This window comes from Pygocentrus nattereri, chromosome 27 (assembly GCF_015220715.1).
Source record: "Pygocentrus nattereri isolate fPygNat1 chromosome 27, fPygNat1.pri, whole genome shotgun sequence".
In the NCBI taxonomy this organism is placed as follows: domain Eukaryota; kingdom Metazoa; phylum Chordata; class Actinopteri; order Characiformes; family Serrasalmidae; genus Pygocentrus; species Pygocentrus nattereri.
The window spans coordinates 5,646,836-5,659,174 of record NC_051237.1 but is presented as its reverse complement, the minus strand read 5'-3'; the positions used below and the strand labels follow the sequence as shown (position 1 = coordinate 5,659,174).

Below are 12,339 nucleotides of genomic sequence, written 5' to 3'. Positions count from 1 at the left end.
ACTCCCGATATCATCATACAGCCACCAAGCCTGCATTAAACGCTCTGTATCACACACCTCCCAGGCATGTTTGGGATTCTTTTGAACACATAACCTTAAAAAAAGAGTAAAATATACACAGGCATCTATTTACTGCGTTCTTTTGGAATAAAATGCACAAACAAACCCCCCCTCTTCCTCCCAGTCCCACTCTTTCATCCCTCTCTTATACACAAAACAGGCCCTGTGCCCTTCTGTGCTTTTAAACTCAATTATGCACACCCATGCTGGAGGGATCTACGTGTTCTGATGGTAGTGAGTGATGAGGGACCCGTCACTGAGGGAGTTGTGGAGTTGCTGGGTTATTGCTGCTGTCCTGTGAGACTGGAGATCTGACATAAGCATACATGCCTCGTACACTCAAATGAATCCTGAGCGCTGTAACGTTTCTGACTGCATGGATCCTCATCTTTCAAGCACATTTAATCCTGATAAACGATTTAACACATTTGATTGACACCTGTCTGTTTGACACTGACAGCCAGGTTGGTAGCAAAAAACATGTTCCTTTTTTAATAGTACTGCACTGCAGGAAAAATGCAGTATGAACAGCAGGACTGCTTAAAAAAGTGCCATAAGGCTGTTTAACCTCTATTACGTCTGACATTTAGAAGAATTGTTAGTGTGTATGCTGAAGTGAGTTACACATCTACTGTTCCCTCCATTACTGCCACAAAACTTTGCAACCTATCTATCAAGTGATCTGAAAAAAATGTGGATTTCTGTCCATTCTTCCACTGTGAGAAGACAACTACTTTACTCCAGATCTTCAGATTATTAAAGGAATGTTAATGGAATGGGCTAAAGAATATATTTACACAATTCACCATTTTCATAAACTTTTATTTTTAGCATCAGGCTACTTGGTAGCATCTGTAACCAGTGATGTAGCCCTAAGTAATAAAGAGGGTATACTATGAATCAGCACACACCACAAAACACAACAGCCGGATCTCACTCCATTTAAGTTTTACTTATCATGCAGGTACATTTTGTAGTTCTACAATTATTTGCATGCTCTGTTAGCCCCCTTTCATCCTATTCTTCAATGGTCAGGACCCCCAAAGGACCACCAAAGAGCAAGGGTATTATTTTGGAGGTGGATCATTCTCAGCAGTGACACTGACTGTGGTTGTGGTGTGTTAGTGTGTTCTGCACTGGTATGAGTGGATCAGACACAGCAGTGCTGCTGGAGTGTTTTGCATGGCCAATGTTACTAAGCACCAGAAGCTCACAGTAACTGGTTAGTATTGTGGAAACTGTATGTATATATAATTTTACACTTACTACAAACTCTGTTGTAGTAGTTTCCATACTTTTGGTAGTTTTCCATACTTGTTAGCTAGTCTTGTAGCTCCAATGTATATTAAAGAAGCAACTTCATACCAGACTACTCCTTTAAGAGCAAAATAAAACTTTGTAGAGGGTGGGGGGGCAGCTGCTTCCTGTCTCCTTCTGTCTCTGTGAGTGCTGACAGGTGAACCAGACCCACAAGCATGATGGGAAATGATGACGCACAGAAGCTTAGTTCTATGGCCCTGAGGGCAGGAAGAGGAAAAGCGAATCACATGCTCTCCCTCTCTCTCTCTCTCTCTCTCTCTCTCTCTCTCTCGCTCACTTTCTCTGTCCAGATGAGCAGCCCTTTTTTTCTCTGCTCATCCAAGAGGGGCCTGCAAGGCCTACCCATGAGCCTTTGCTTGATTCACAGCTGTCTCATTACACAACCAACAGGTTTAATGTTAGAAGAGTCAGACTAGGTCATGTGTTCTGAAACAGAGGGAATCAGAGAAAATGCTGGGCAGTTCATTAAAGAAATTAAAGAGTTTTTCAACTTAATCTCTCTGCTTCATCTATATTTTAATATTGCTTGCCATGGACAAAAAAAAATCATTAAAGTCTGTTGACTCAAAAGTAACTTAATACAAGTAAGTAAAATATTTGCCTTTTTATGGGTTATTCCTCCATACAATTTAAATTGAATTTTTCTGTTTCTGCATCTCACTGGGTAGCTTACCTGTGCCCAGGTAAGTGAGACTTTAGTCTACATCAGCCCACTACAACCACAGTGACCCCGCTACCCAATACAAACACCAAAATCAGAATATCCAAACTCCCTTATGTCCCAACAAACTGTGGACTCTTTTTTTCATTTCTTTGCATCGTGTTTAAGTAACTCTGTTTTGTTTTCATGCACTCCCCTCTCTCGCTTACTCTTTTTGGAAGCAACCTAAGTTAGTTAATTAATGTTAGTTAACAGTGGCCACTTAGCCTCACTGATAAATACCGAATATATCTCATAAAATGAGAAGAATGGCAGATATAGGAAGTGGTGAATGCTAAAATAAGAAAGTAAACACATTTAATTGTAATTAATTGTTTTATTTTTCATTCATAATGATGGACATTTTACCTCATGTAACCTGTTATTGTACCACTAAGGGTGGAGGTTTTTTAGGTTTTATTTTCTCTTAATTACCTCTTTTCTTATTTTTAATCTTAGTCCCACCATATAGAAAATATAGTTTATATTACAACATGTTTTTTGTTTTTGTTCTCAATAATGGTGTTTTGTGTTCATATTAGTGAGTACAGCTTGTCTTGCTGTGATAAACGTATAATTGCAGTGCCTCAATACATGACTAATACATGTTTGAATCTTGGTGATACCACAACCCAGAAAAAAACATACAAAACACTGGCACATTATCGGTGATGTTTTCATTGATACTGCTAAATCTGTGGGTTGTCAATAATGGCAGACATTATCAGTCAATCAGTTAATAAGATTTTCTGTTAAAGGACTTACAGACTTGTCTGCAAACTTAATGAAAAAAATACATATAAAATACATTGGTCATTTTTTGCCATCACATTTTTTACAGAATTTATTTACAGAGTAGACACCTTTGATCAGTTACTGAATTCTGTTAATTTGTTAGTGCATGCCTATCCAGTGCTGTGAAAAATCATTCCTGGTCCTATGTGAAAAAGTAATTAGCTATGTAGGTACTAAATCAACTAGTTAACCAAAATCTATTGACCATTGGGTTCAATTTCACCAGCCACACTCAGGCATGATTACTGCATGAACTCCCGAATCTAAGAAAACAGAACCTTTATCCAGAAATGGAGAATAATTGGAACAGTGGTGAACCTTTCCAGGAGAGGCTGGTCAAATTCTTTTTTACCAAGAGGGCACTGACGACTCATCCAGGAGGTCACAAAGGAACCCAGACAAACATCTAAAGAACTGAAGGCCTCATTTGCTTCAAATAAGATTGGTGTACATTAAGAAAGTACCTGCGCAAAAATGGCATACATTGGAGAGTTGCAAGGTGCAAACCACTGCTAACCAAAATGAACACAAATGCTCATCTTGCATGTAGATGACCCCCAAGACTTTTGGGATAATATTCAATAGACTGCTGATTCAAAGGTGGATCTTTAAGAAGACATGGGTCCTGTTACATATGGTGTAAAGCTAACACCACATTCCACCATAAGAACATCATATCAACAGTGAAACATGGTGATGGTAGAGTCAAAGTCCTGATTTGAATCTCATTGAGATGCTGTGGCAAGACCTTACCCTGGTCATGATCGAGCACCTTCCAATGTTGCTAAATTAAAACCATTCTGCAAAGAAGAGTGGACCAAAACATCTCCACAGTAATCTGAAGGACTCATTGTAACTTAGCACAAACATTTGATTGCAGTTCTTACTGCCATGGACAGCACAGCTAATTATTAGGTTTAGGTTTAATTATTAGGTTTACTTTTTTTCACATATAGGTTTTGAAAAATTTTCTCTTTAATAATTGGAATGATCATTTAAAAGCTGCTTTTTGTGCTTACTTTGTTTTTGTCTTTGTGTTAGATTACAATTAGTTTGATGATCTGAAACATTTAAATGTGACAAATTAGCAAAAATAGAAGACATTAGGTTGGCAAACACTGCTTCACAGTACTGTATAACAAATTAAATGCATGCATTACATGTGAATAATACAGGGCTTACTGGCTGTTTTGAATGAAATTACATAAACGACTTACTTTTTCAAGTACCGTATTTTAGGAACTCAAACTAGAAAAATGAATGGAAAAACTAACAGCATGTTAAAAAAAGATCACACTGCAACACAGTAAATGTACAGTGACCCCCTGATATTAGAACTATTTAGAATGTTTTAGAATGTTTAAACCAGCCATTAGGGGTGTACTTTGTGTACTTCTGGTGCCAGTCCCAAGCCCGGATAAATGGTGAGGGTTGCGTTAGGAACAGGAACGGCATCCGGCATAAAATTTATGCCAAAACTATCATGTGGATCACAAATATGATTGCCATACCGGATCGGTCGAGGCTCGGGTTAACTATGACCGCCTCCAGTGCTGTTGACCAGCAGGGTGCCAGTGGAAATTGGACTATTGTAGGTCGAAGACCATCAAAGAGGAGAGGAGGAAGGTGGGTTAGAAGGCAGCGAGAGAGAAGGAAAGGCAGGAGTGTGGAGGTTAGAGTAGGGACTCTGAACATAGGGACAATGACTGGTAAAGGCAGAGAGCTTGCAGACATGATGGAGAGAAGGAAGGTAGATATTCTGTGTGTCCAGGAGACCAGATGGAAAGGAAGCAAGGCTAGGAACATTGGAGGTGGATTCAAACTGTTCTATCATGGTGTAGAGAGGAAGAGAAATGGAGTAGGGATAATCCTAAAGGAACAGCTTGTGAAAAGTGTTCTGGATGTAAAGAGAGTGTCAGACAGGATCATGAGCCTGAAGTTTGAGGTTGATGGTGTAATTTTGAATGTGATCAGTTCATATGCACCACAGGTTGGTTGTCAGTTAGAGGAGAAAGAGGAATCTTGGAATAAGATGGATGAAGTGGTAGATGGTGTCCCTAGAGAGGAGAGATTAGTGATTGGTGCAGACTTCAATGGACATGTTGGTGAAGGGAACAGAGGGGATAAAGAGGTGCTGGGTATGTATGGTGTGAAAGACAGAAATGTGGAAGGTCAGATGGTTGTAGATTTTGCAAAGAGAATGGAAATGGCTGTGGTGAACACATATTTTCAGAAGAGGGAAGAACACAGGGTGACATACAAGAGACTACAGGAAGGAAACTACAGCTAAGGTGGTGAGAGAAACTGGCAAAAATGTGTTGGGTGTTAGGTCTGGTCAGAGGAAAGAAGACAAGGAAAGTTGGTGGTGGAATGAGGAAGTCCAGGAGAGTATTCAGAAGAAGAAGGCAGCTAAGAAAAAGTGGGATAACCAGAGAGATGAAGGAAGTAGGCAGGAGTACTGTGAGGCTAGTCGCATAGCGAAAAGAATGGTGGCAAAGGCAAAGGCTCAGGCCTATGATGAGCTGTATGAGAGGCTGGACAGTAAAGAAGGAGTAAAGGACTTGTATCGTGTGGCTAAACAGAGAGTTAGAGCTGGAAAGGATGTACAGCAGGTTAGGCTGATAAAGGATAGAGAAGGAAATGTACTAGTGAGTGAACAGAGAGTGTTGAGTAGATGGAAGAAGTACTGTGAAGAACTAATGAATGAGGAAAATGAGAGAGAGAGAGGAGGACAACGGGGGGAGAGATAGGAAGTGCAGAGAATTAGTAAGGTGGAAGTGAGGGCAGCTTTAAAAAGGATGAAGAATGGAAAGGCAGTCGGTCCAGATGACATACCTGTGGAGGTATGGAGATGTTTAGGAGAGAAGGCAGTGGACTTTTTAACCAGGTTGTTTAACAAAATCCTGGAGAGTGAGAGGATGCCTGATGAGTGGAGAAGTAGTGTACTCATGCCCATTTTTAAGAACAAGGGTGATGTGCAGAGCTGCAGTAACTACAGAGGTATAAAGTTGATGAGCCACACCATGAAGGTATGGGAAAGAGTTGTTGAAGCAAGGCAAAGGCAAGAGGTTCAGATCAGTGAGCAGCAGTTTGGTTTCATGCCCAGAAAGAGTAACACAGATGCAATCTTTGAGTTGAGAGTGTTGGTAGAGAAGTACAGAGAAGGTCAGAAGGAGCTACATTGTGTCTTTGTGGATCTAGAGAAGGCATATGATAGGGTGCCAAGAGAGGAACTGTGGTACTGTATGAGGAAGTCAGGTGTAGCTGAAAAGTATGTTAGGGTGGTGCAGGACATGTATGAGGATAGTGAAACAGTGGTGAGGTGTGCAGTTGGAGTGACAAATGGTTTCAAGGTGAAGGTAGGTTTACATCAGGGATCAGCTTTGAGCCCCTTCTTGTTTGCAATGGTGATGGAAAGGTTGACAGATGAGGTCAGTCAGGAGGCTCCATGGATCATGATGTTTGCAGATGACATTGTAATCTGTGGTGAGAGTAGCACTGTAGAGGAGAGGAATGAAGGTCAGTAGAGATAAGACGGAATACATGTGTGTGAATGAGAGGGAGGCAGGTGGAAAGGTGAAGATGCAAGGAGTAGAGGTCGTAAAGGTGGATGACTTCAAATATCTTGGGTCAACCATCCAGAGCAATGGACAGTGTAGAAAAGAGGTGAAGAAGAGGGTGCAGGCAGGATGGAGTGGGTGGAGACAGGTGTCAGGGCTGATGTGTGACAGAAGGATAGCAGCAAGACTGAAAGGGAAGGTTTTACAAGACAGAAGTGCGTCCTGCAATGATGTTTGGTTTGAAGACCGTGGCTCTGTTTAAAAGACAGGAGGCTGAGCTGGAGGTGGCGGAGATGAAGATGCTGAGATTTTCGTTGGGAGTGACAAGGATGGACAAGATTAGAAATGAGAAGATCAGAGGGACAGTGAAGGTGGAGCAGTTTGGAGATAAAGCCAGAGAGGCCAGGTTGAGATGGTTTGGACATGTGTTGAGGAGGAATAGTGGATATATTGGTCAAAGAATGTTGGAGATGGAGCTGCCGGGTAGAAGGAGAAGAGGTAGACCTCAGAGAAGGTTTATGGATGTAGTGAAGGTGGACATGGAGATGGTTGGTGTAAAAGTAGAGGAGGCAGTGGATAGGGCAAGATGGAGGCAGCCAAAAGAAGAAGAAGAAGAACGTTTTAAATGTTTCAATTAAGTAAGCAAACGCTTTGCCCTTCTGTAACCACATGTAATCACCTTTAGTACACTTCCATTCATCCCTCTATCCTTTGGCCTCTCTCCTGTATAATCACTAACACTAAATCTCTTCTCAGTGCTTTTTCCTGCTCTTTCATATTCCATCATTGTGCCTATTCCTTTTTCACTTCATTTTCATGCCCTTCCGCTCTCTCTCTCTTCCCTGCTCTGCACTTTACCAAACTATGTCTCCCTCCCTTTCCTTTCCTGTCTTTTTTATACACTTTGACTCTTCTGTTCTCTTTTGTCTCTTTCACTTTTAAAGTTACGAAACTGTTTCTGAGCCCTCTAGCTTCGATTCCCATTTGCACTGTATCTTTTCTCTACCTCTCTCCTTTTCTTGTTCCTTTTAAGGCTGGGTGTTCTTAAGATAACTGAGACAGTGGTAGTGTGAGAACAATAGCAGGAGAGGAGTTGTTTTCCCTTGTCCTGTGGCCAGAGCAGCTGCCCAGGGCCTTGGGAGCTGCCACATCTGGTGTTATAGTGACAGATGACCGATGACCAGCAAGGATGGGCCTTTTTATTATCCTGTTCTATGCTTTTTTCTTTAGCCGAATCACACTTACTAGGAATCTGACCTCTATAAACATAAGCACTTTACACAAATCTGCTGAAGTCATGATCTGATCACTTAAACTGCTGTTCTGTCATGTTTGGCTTTTTACAAAGCAATAGGGTCTCTGGGAGACTCAGCTTAAGGAAAACTCCAGCTCTTTTCAAATTAAACTTTGTCTGCCACATCTATTTGTACAATCAGTCATAATCAATGGTGAAAGATCTGCTTTTTCATTGTTTCCCAATGTTCAGAACTTAGATAAAAATTTCAAAGGAACAGCTTTGATGAGAATTGATAAGATTTTCTCTTATCTCTCTCAACTTAAAAGGCCCAAATGCCACATTTTTACTATATTTAATTTTTCTCTTTAAGACTAGTACAACCAAACTTCCCAAAAAAGTTGCACAAACTGTAAAAAAAAAAAAACTTAATGCAATCATTGCAAAAATTTGAAATCCTATGTTTAATTGAAAATCGTACAAAGACAACATATCATGTTAAAACTGAGAAACTGTGTTGTATTTTGGAAAATAAATGCCTATTTTGAATTTGATGCCAGCAACACATTTCAAAAAAGTTGGGACAGAGGCAATATGATGCACCTTCTTTAAGCAGCACTCTGCAAGCATTTGAGAACTAAGAAGATCAACTGCTGTAGTTTTGAAATGTTTTCCAATTCTTGCTTGACAGGTTTTCAGCTACAGCACCTCACAGTCTCCTTTGTTCTATTTTTTATTTCATAATGGGTCAAATGTTCTCAGTGCTGACAGGTCTGGACTGCAGGCAGGGCAGTTTAGCATCTGTTTTCTTTTACTATGGAGCCTTGCTGTTGTAACATATGCAGAATGTGGTTTGACATTGTCTTGCTGAAATAAGTAAGGCATTCCCTGAAAAAGACATCATCTGCATGGCAGCATATGTTGCTCCAAAACCTGCATATATCGATTATCATTAATGGTGCCGTCACAGATGTGCAAGTCAACCCTGCCATGTGTTCAAATGTACTCTGATAACGGTAATGGTCCCACTCCTTTTTGGCCTGGAGCATGCAGCATTCATGAATTTCAAAGAATTTCAAATTTTGAATAATTGGACCACATTTCTGTATGCTGTTCAGAAAGGGTTTCTTTTTTGCATGGTAAAGATTTAACTTGCATTTGTGGATGCAGTGACAAACTGTGTTCTCAGACACTGGTTTTTGGAAGTGTTTTTGAGCCCATGCAATGATTTCCACTACAAAATCATGTCAGAAATGAACAGAAATGCAATGCCTGCCAGCGGGCTCAAAGATCACAACCCATTGGTTTTCAGCTTTTTCTCTCTTGCACACAGAGATTCTTCCAGATTTTCTGCACAGCCTGCACAGTCCTTCACAGGGTGCTGAACTACTCATCCTTAGAATTCAGCCTCTCTTGGATGCTCTTTTTATACCCAGTCATGTTACTGGCCTGTTGTTAATTAACCTAATTAGTTGAAATGTTCCACTAGATGCTTCTTTTCTGCATTATGCAACTGCCCCTGTCCCAATGTTTTTGAAAAATGTTGCTGGGATTAAATTAAAAACTGGGCACATATTTTTGAAAAAGCAAGAACAGCTTCAACATGAGTAGTTGTCTTTATACCATGTTCAATTAAATATTGCAATTAAATATTGTGCAATATTTTATTGTGGCATAACAATAAAAATACTGAACAGAGATGGATAGACAAAAGCACAAAGAACATTTGAGAGCTTTTGAACTTTCATTAAAAATAAAGTCAATAAAAACACTGTGCTAAAATATCTAGTACCACTGTGGAAGAATCAAACTGACAGCAACAAAGAAAGAGAACAAAACCACACTTGTCTACTAAACCAAAAGTACTTGGCTAAATTACAAAATAAAAGAAAAGCTAACTGCACTAAATTTCCCCGGCCAACAACCAAAAGTACAGGACCTATGGAAACTAGACAGACCAGACTCTTACGTGGTACACATTTATAGGCACACCCCTCTTATCTCTTTGAAACACCAAGTGGCACAAATAATCAAGCAGTTCTTGCCAGCTAAAGTTAGAGTGTGCTGACAAAGTTCTAGAACACAGAAACACATCCCTAACAAAGAGACAAAGTCTCCTGTAAGCAAAGCTAGGGAATATGCTAACAAACAAAAGCGCACTGAGCAGAAGAGTTGCAATTCCTTGTAGAACACTGTTAAAAGTGTGCAGGTAAAATACCAAAGTAGTCCCATGACACAAGAGATTAAAAGCTTGTGTCAACTAAATTGAAGGAGATACTTATAAAATACCCAAAATATAAGCACAGTCTCAACTATAGAGATTAAAACACAGATCTTTCTCTTCAGCCACCTTGAAGGCTCCCTCTTAAGCTTTAGGCCCATCTCTCAATTACACCTTCCATCTGATTGGTCAAAGGCTTTGATGTCAGAAAAAAGTGGTAGACACACCTGTCAAGGGAGAGACCAGGGCTGCATTCAGCCCTGACAAAACATAATAAAACATTTTTGTAAAAGGAAATAGTGGTCCACTGGACAAAAAAACTGCATTATAAAGTTGCAGTGCTTTCAAGCACATGACAAAGAGTGTTTGTGGAAATCTACAAATACATTAATCCATACAATAGGTTGAAATCAAATAAATGTTTTAATCAATTTTATTCTATTTACAAAACTACTAATAGTAAGATATTCATTCATATTCTAAGCCACTTCTCCCTCAGGGTCATGGGGGGTGCCTATCACAGCAGTCATTGGGCAAATGTCAGGATACATCCTGGACAGGTCGCCTGTCCATCGCAGGGCAGAATAGTAAGATACTTACAACAAATATGTCTGCTGACATCTTCAACAGTTGTGTACAGCAATCTACAGCGGCGACATTTGTGGATAGACCTTTAGTAGCATCTGGGGTGTGCATTGCCTTTTTAATATGGCAGGGTTTATATACATGTTTGTGCTGAATGGGTAACACCTTTGACCCATCAAACAAAAGAAACACACCTCAAAGCCTGCAGTACACCATTTCACACTATTTTGATGAAACATATCGTTCAACTTGGAAACTATAGCGAAACAGTGCACAACATTTTGAGATTGATGCCCCAACATGCCCCAGGAGAGAGAGAGAGAGAGAGAGAGAGAGAGAGAGAGAGAGAGAGAAACAAAATATGTTCATATGTTCTTACATGTAACACCTTAAGTACACGTTACAAATGCTTCACGAGATATTTTTAGGAAATTAGATATATGATAATATAACTGTGTAAGAAAAGTCAAAGGAAAATAAATAAATATAAAAATAGGAGATACAAATTATTAAAAGATCAAGATATCCTTCCACTGTGACAACTCGATGCCAGGGGTCTGAAAGGATGTTCCCAGAACAATGAAATGACCTCCCCAGAGCCCAGACCTCAACATCACTGAATGTCTTTCAGATTACTTGGATTGTGAGAAGCAGAAAACACAACCAGTGCTTAAGACTGAACTTTGGAGGCATGGGAAAATATCCCTGCATATTCTTTGCTAAATACAAAGCATATACACACCCAAAGACTGAATTAGAAATTATATTTAGCTGTTGGTGCTTCTGTATAATTTTCTGTTAAATATATGCTTTTTGCTGTTTTTCCTGACTCCTGAAAAAAATTTATAACTTGTAAATTTGACTAGAAGCTTTTGCATAACATATCAGCAGATGAGAAAATATGCAAACCATATATTAAGCATGAGTGCATGAAAAACAGACACACAGAAACAACAGTTCATAACTGCAGTGTAATCCATTTCTCAGATCCAGTTTAATTATACTCAGAATCCCTTGTGGTGTTAGTAGATTAGCAGAAGTTAACAGCCATCCACTCCCTGTTCCAGAACAATTGCAGCGTGGAATGAAGCGCAGCCGTTACTCAGCTCTACCCCAAATATTATTGTGGATGGTGATGGTGCCCAGGCCTCCAGAGCGTGTAGCTGCTGCATCTGTGCAAAGAAAGGACAAATCAGTGTTTGGTAACTTACATCAACACAGGTGGCTCCTGCTGGATCCCAGTCAAGCCTTGTTTAGTGCATGGGACAGGGCACTACTGCGCACACACACAGAGACACACACAGCGGGAAATGACAGTGGCTTTATGTAACCTGCAAGAAACAGATACAGCATCGCCGCCAAGATGTTTGGCTGACTTTTAGCTTCCTTCCTCAGATGGATCCACAGCCAGTCTGTTTGTTTGATTGTTTGTCTTTGTCTATGGCTAATTTTGTGTCAATACATTGTGTTACTGTTTATTTCTTCAGCAGAAACAGAACAAGCCACCTCCACCATAACTGGCTTTTTGCATATTTGCCCTTGGCATAAAATACTATAAAATACTATAAGACTATTCATCCTTTAATACTTGATAAATAATAAATAATTTACAATAAGCAAAAATGTGTAAAATATGGAAAAAGTTGGAAAAACTTATAGCATTCTTACGGCATGGGAGCCTATTACTGCCAAGTAGAGGAGATTAAATTCCTCAAAATATGGACTTCTTATGTTAAAATAATAATAGTATCATACAATATCGACATTGTCCTGAAATAATTTCTTGAAATTTAACAACTCAATCTTGAAATGTAATCACTCATTATATATCATTGCATTTATTTTTGAGATACTAAATCAATAT

The 12,339-nt window shown here is 39.7% G+C and overlaps 1 long non-coding RNA gene across 1 annotated transcript in view; it reads right to left on the bottom strand.

Moving 5' to 3' along the window:
- The window catches only part of LOC119262564, a 31,662-nt gene extending 19,914 nt beyond the window's left edge, over positions 1 to 11,748 (bottom strand). Inside the window, exon 1 of the long non-coding RNA XR_005129753.1 lies at positions 11,687 to 11,748. This is a non-coding gene — a long non-coding RNA (uncharacterized LOC119262564). The remainder of the gene's footprint in view (positions 1 to 11,686) is intronic.
- Between the last annotated feature and the right edge of the window lie 591 nt (positions 11,749 to 12,339).